Source organism: Octopus sinensis, linkage group LG3 (genome assembly GCF_006345805.1).
Source record: "Octopus sinensis linkage group LG3, ASM634580v1, whole genome shotgun sequence".
NCBI classification, from domain to species: Eukaryota; Metazoa; Mollusca; class Cephalopoda; order Octopoda; family Octopodidae; genus Octopus; species Octopus sinensis.
Window position 1 is genome coordinate 71234915 of NC_042999.1, and position 7213 is coordinate 71242127.

Genomic DNA, 7213 nt, shown 5'->3' on the forward strand with positions numbered 1-7213 from the left:
ACTACGCATTTCACCCGGCGTGCTAACGTTTCTGCCAGCTCGCCGCCTTGCCAGCTCGCCTACTATATCACCAACAATTGGTTTCGTTTATCTTTTCCTCGTTTCAGTCATTGGACTGCGACCATGCTGGGGTATCATTTTGTAAGCAACAATGAACGGCGGAAGCCTCACCCTGCTGAAGAATGCAGGTCTATCAAATTATATAGATAGATAGAGAGAGAGAGAGGAGAGAGATAGGGAAAGAAAGAGAATGGTGACGGCTGTGATGCCTTTGATCATATGTGTGATCTGGGAGTTAAAAAAACAAATACAAGAACAGCAATACTGTTACTACTACTACTACTACTACTACTACTACTACTACTACTACTGCTGCTGCTGCTGCTGCTGCTGCTGCCGCTTCTGCTGGTGCCGCCGCCGCCTCCGCCGCGCCGCTCCGCGCCGCGCCTCCGCCGCCGCCGCCTCCGCCAGCCGCCCGCCGCCTCCGCCGCCGCGCCGCCGCCTCCGCCGCCGCCGCCTCCGCCGCCGCCGCCCGCCGCCGCCGCCTCCGCCGTCCGCGCCTCGCCGCCGCCGCCGCTCCGCCGCCTCCGCCGCCGCCGCCGCCTCCGCCGCCGCCGCCGCCTCCGCCGCCGCCGCCTCCGCCGCCTCCGCCTCCGCCGCCGCCGCCTCCGCCGCCGCCGCCGCTCCGCGCCTCCGCCGCCGCCGCCTCCGGCCGCCGCCTCCGCCTCCGCCGCCTCCGCCCCGCCGCCTCCGCCGCCGCCGCCTCCGCCGCCGCCGCCGCCGCCGCCGCCGCCGCCTCCGCCGCCGCCGCCGCCGCCGCCTCCGCCGCCGCCGCCGCCGCCTCCGCCGCCTCCGCCGCCGCCGCCGCCGCCGCCGCCTCCGCCGCCGCCGCCTCCGCCGCCTCCGCGCCTCCGCGCCGCCTCCGCCGCCGCCGCCTCCGCCGCCGCCGCCGCCGCCGCCGCCTCCGCCGCCGCCGCCTCCGCCGCTCCGCCGCCTCCGCGCGCCGCCTCCGCCGCCGCCGCCTCCGCCTCCGCCGCGCCGCCGCCGCCGCCGCCGCCGCCGCCGCCTCCGCCTCCGCCGCGCTCCGCCTCCGCCGCCGCCGCCTCACCCGCCTCCGCCGCCTCGCCGCCGCCGCCTCCGCCGCCGCCTCCGCGCCGCCCCGCCGCCCCCTCCGCCTCCGCCGCCGCCTCCGACGCCGCCGCCGCATCCGCCGCCTCCGTCTCCGCCTCCGCGCCTCCGCCTCCGCCTCCGCCGCCTCCGCCGCCTCCGCGCCTCGCCTCCGCCGCCCCGCCTCCGCCTCCACCTCCGCCTCCGCCTCGCCTCCGCCTCGCCGCCGCCTCGCCGCCGCCGCCTCCGCCGCGCCTCCGCGCCTCGCCTCCGCGCCTCCGCCGCGCCGCCTCCGCCGCCGCCGCCCGCCTCCGCCTCCGCCGCCGCCTCCGCCTCCGCCGCCGCGCCGCCGCCTCCGCCTCCGCCGCCGCCGCGCCGCCTCCGCCTCCGCCTCCGCCGCCGCCTCCGCCGCCGCACCTCGCCTCCGCCGCCGCCGCCTCCGCCGCCTCCGCCGCCTCGCCGCCTCCGCCGCTCCCCCTCTCCTCCGCCTCCTCCGCCTCCGTCTCCGCCGCCTCCTCCGCCGCCTCCGCCTCCGCCTCCGCCGCCTCCTCCGCCTCCGCCGCCTCCTCCGCTCCGCCTCCGCCGCCTTCTCCGCTGCCGCGCCGCGCCACAATACACACCACCACACAACCACCACACCACCACTACTACTCCTACTACTACTACTACTCCTACTACTACTACTACTACTACTACTACTACTACTATTGTCGCCGCTGCTACTACAACTACTCGTATAGTGACAAAATGACATTATTAGTAGTACCATGATATTGTGCAAGAATGATGATAAATGCGGCAACAATGATATATCGATGTTCATGTTTACACCGTTCTATGAACTGGTGTTGTGTATGCATCTCCCTTTGTGTTCAGTAACGTAGTGACTTGACAAATGATTACCGATACAATAAATATCACACTGAAATAAAAAATGTAATCTATATGATCAGCTAGTGGAGGCACATGGCCTAGTGGTTAGAGCAGCGGACTCGCGGTCGAGAGATCGCGAGTTCGAATCTCAGACCAGGTGATGTGTGTGTTTATGAATGAAACACCTAAGCCCGACGCGGTTCCGGCAGGAGGTAATGGCGAACTTCTGCTGACTCTTTTGCCACAACTGTCTCTTACTCTTTCCTCGTGCATCTAGCATCTCACCTGCGACGGACCGGCATCCCGTCCAGGTGGGGATCCTATACGCCAATGAAACCAGCCCTTATGAGTCAGGCATCCTTCGAGAAGGAACAAACACATATGATCAGCTAAACAACTCTTGCAGGTGGATCCTCAGTATGTCATAAGTCAATAATTGAAACTTGTAAGAAGAATTATGAAAAATATAGGATAATGTAAGTTCTAGATACAGTATGGCCGAAATGGTTCGATCATGGCTAAAATGTGACATTATAATATGTACAGTAATGACGACAAGAGCAAGAATAAGAATGAGAAAGAGGAACAATAAATGTAATACCAATATTGTAACAATATGTGCCACAGCAGAGTCAGTAACAGTAATTGCAGCAGTAGATTTGACACTACTAGCAACTACCACATCATCATCATCATTACCATCACTATTGTCGTCGTTGTTGTCGTTGTTGTCGTTGCTGTCATCGTTGTCGCTGTCACCGTCGTCGTTGCCATCGTTGTCGTCGTCGTCATCCCCACCACTACCATCATCATCATCATCATCATCATCGTTATCATACACAGTCATCATCATCTTGATCACCATCACATCGTCGACATCATTATCATCATCATCATCATCATCATTGTTATCGTCGTCTTTGTCGTCGTCCAATTTCTCTTCCTCCTCCACCCTATCCTCACCCTCATAAGTAACAAGAAGAGTAACAATGCAAATAATAACACCAGAATAGAAAATATAACCGCAACAATTACAAAGAATTATATCAACAATAGCAACAACAACAACAGCAATAACAATAGCCATAAATGAAACAGCAACAACAATATCCACAGCAACAACAACAACATCATCAACCATAACATTAATAACAGCATGCAACTACCAAAACGGATGAATTACATCGTCGAATGCTGAAATGTTAACACTGATTGTGTCAAATATACTATTGTAACATTTCCGATATTCACATGAATAATGACATGCAATCTTTGAAAAGGCTCAGTCGGTTGCTCTCACTGCTTTCCAGGATATTTTCAATTAATGGTTTCTGTGTGGATATTAAAGGTGATTCTATTATTACGAAACTGTTTTTCGTCGTATATTGGTTACTTTTATGATATTAATCTCCCTCTGTTTTCTTTATGAAAAATGCTCTATTTTGTTCTATAATGTTAAAAGTATTAACAATAGCATTATGTACACGTGACGAATAAGCGGCCCAATATGGGATAATGTAGCGATTCGTACGATCAATATATCTATTGGGAGTTTCTTAACGTTCTTTTAACTTTAAGCTGATTATATCAGATGCATAATAGATGCCGCCCTCGTCTTCATAATCATCTCTAATACTCTCTACAATAACCTACAATCCTATAAAGAGAAGATCAGGTAAAAATGTGGCACAGGTTATATCATTTGCATATTTATACTGACGCATAAATTTGGGATAGGTTATTGTACTTCCTCTAAGGAACTCTTATCTTGGAACTACTTCTAGTATTCCGTAATGAGGTCCAATTCTTCCTATTTTTACACTTGATTCCATCTACTTTATTCTCCACTTCTAAATAATGTTTTTATTGGTTTCAATCCGGAATAGTATTGAGACTATAACTGCAGGTGATATGATTTAAAACAGGTGACAATTTAAAACAGGTAACACAAAGCAAGTAATATATCTCTGAACAGGTAATACAGCATAAAGCAGATAATATGAATTAAACAGTTAATGAACATAAAACAGATACTACTAAATAAAACAGGCAATGCGTACTAATTAAAACAGGCAATAAATAAACCGCTAACAACACAAGCGACAGATGTGACTACATAACACAGGTAATATAACTTACAACAGTTGTTACAGCTTTAAAAAGTAACGGAATTCTTACATCAAACGAAATATAATTTCCTCACAATAACTTTCTATCGACTGAAACTCTACAAACACATACTTTCCTTGTATCTTTCTCTTCTCCCTTTCTAACAACTTGACAAAGACTATATAAAATCAAAAACATTCCAAGTATAGTATGACGAAGGCAAAAAAGCCGAAATTTTGAAGTTACTGTCATTCTTGTCCTTATAAAAGACACACACACATACACACACACACACACACACCACACACAGACATGCGCGCGCACACACATATATACATGTATATAAAAATAATAATAAATGCGCCCTTTTAAAGCCTAGCCCGGCTCATGGGCTCGGTTCCCTGGTTTCTATGGCGTATGTGTTCCCCAGCTGGACGGGACGCCAGCCCATCGCAGCGTTACTCACTTTTGCTAGCTGAGTGGACTGGAGCAACGTGAAATGAAGTGTTTTGCTCAAGAACACAACTCGTCGCCCGGTCCAGGAATCGAAAGCAGTTCTATGGGGAGGGCTTAGGAAGTGAGGAAGTGATGGAGTGTTGTGTACATGTATAGCTGAACATCTGTGTAAAGAGATAACTAAGGGGGGGGGGGAGATGGGCAAACACTGTAGATTGCAGGTGGTTAGCTAGGAGAACTTGTGGGTAGAGTGGGATTTGAGTGTAGTATAGATGAAAGGGAGGCGTGGAAGGAGGAAAAATGGGGAAGACAGTAGAGAAAAACGGCGGTGTGAAAATATGTAAATAATTTACGAAAACAGGTGCCAATTCAGATAAAAAGTTAGAAAGTTGCTAAAATGTAACAAAAATATTCAAGAAGAAAGATAGACTATCGGAAGAAAAAGAATTTATGCATGAAAGAGTATGTAAAGTAGGAAGGATTTTATCACAAGGTAGAGATTAAAACAGGATGGTTAAAAATGTGATGAAAAACGCGGAGAGAAGTCTGTGGCAGAAAAATTAAAAGGAGTAGTTGAAAATGGAGGAAGCATCGTAAAAAGAATATAAAAAGGGTTGTTATTAAAAAAGGATAGCATAAAAATATAGAGAGAAAAAAGTTATTTGAGTCAGGAAATTGATGACAGAGCGGAAATTGTTGATGAAATCTAACAGAGAGGTAACGTTCCCAGTAAGGCCAGTGAGTGAAAATAAAGTTAATGGAATGTCACAGAGAGAGACAGGAATGGATTAAAGATTGGTTGGTGATGTTTGTTGTGAGACGAAATTGAAGGAACTAGTAGAACCAGGGATGAATTGTATAAAGAAGGCGAAAACGTGTTGCAAATTACACTGACAACAAAATGAATATACTTCCTTTGCCTTAAACTGGAATATACCAAGCCTTGATATCGCTCTTGTTCTCCCTTCAAGACAAATCTCAGTTTCTCAAGTTTTCTTTCTTTCTCTGCCCCTAGTTTTTCTTTCATTTATTGACATATTCACACACAAACACTAAAACACATTATATGATCGAAAATAGATTTTTCTATTCTGTAGTAAAGTACATTGTAAAGTACCTTCGCTCCGTTGTATTGTCTCAGTTTGATGAAAAGTTAAAAAAAGGAAAGGTGTTACAATGAGTTTTCCTCCACTAAGCGGGCAAAATTAATGGACTGTATTAGTTTTATGGGCATGTTTCGTGGACATTGGTAACAGATTAATGAGCATCACATATACGAAAAATGATTGACGAATAAGAAGCCGAATACACAAATAAAAAGATATATTGGCCGCTAGCCACATATCTAGTTATATCATGTAACAAAACCATATATATGTTATTATTTAATTAAATTTTGACTTTATTATAGTATGAGTGTAAATAAATGAAAATACCAGCGAAATTTGATAGAAAAAACCCGACGAAATCGCAGTTACAAATAACTCCTTGGTCTAAAGGTATTTATGCATATATGCACATATATATGTGTGTGTGTGTGTGTGTTTAGATATATATATATATACATGTGTTTGTATGAATATGTGTGTATACATATACACACACGCATACACATATCAATACACATACACACACATACACTCTCGTTCACACCGACACACATAAACTTTAAAACAACATTTAACTCATGGTTACATTCGTTATATTTCATAAAATCTTATTAAATTCAGAATTTAGTCTATAACTATTGTGTGTATGCGTGTGTGCATATGTGCGCACGTGTGTCTATAGTGGAGATTTGTAAACAATGCAAATACGTTTTCCCGATATATATGAATAAGCTTACCATAGGTAAGAATCTCGAGATGTGCCGGCCATAGATCAAAGACTTAAAAAGAAAACTAAAAAGATATTGAAATCAATGAAGAGTCCTAATCCCGGCGTTCAGAATTCAGATACTAACAAAAATTCATGCCGTAACTCAGTCTAAACCTAGCAGTTTCTTTATGAGAGGCCCAGATGTGTTTGATGAACCTTTGTCATAATAGTACTTTCAAGTCACTTGTAGGTAGACATCGTAGTTTAACAACATTTTCTTAGCCCTTATTCTGTTCTGGGATGAAAAATGAATTATTCTTGGTATTAAGATTATGTTATATTAACAAAAAAGTTATAGTTTATACCTTATTTCTTTTAAATAAGGATCTAAACAGGCTTAGTCTTGCTAAGTGTTTGAAGATCAAAGTCTAATAAAAGAGAAATGGATGCAAATTGAATACAAGGATAATTAGGTCATGCAAGTTCCTCATACATTAATATCTATGATATATATATATATGTATGTATAATATAAATATATATATATATATATATATATATATATATATATATATATTATATATACACACATACATATATATATATATATGATATAATATATATGTATATATAATATATATATATATATATATATATATATATATATATATGTATATAAATATATATATTTACATATACACACACACTATATACACACACACACACACACACACATATATATATTTATATTTACATATACATACATATATATATAATGTTGGCAGACGAAATAGGGATAAGAATGTGCATTGTCCGTTTGATTGGAAAATTTCTATAGGTGGCTGAAGAT

At 45.6% G+C, this 7213-nt stretch overlaps 1 pseudogene; it reads left to right on the forward strand.

Moving 5' to 3' along the window:
- Positions 1-584: 584 nt before the first annotated feature.
- On the forward strand, positions 585-3774 carry LOC115209474 (annotated as a pseudogene).
- Positions 3775-7213: the final 3439 nt, after the last annotated feature.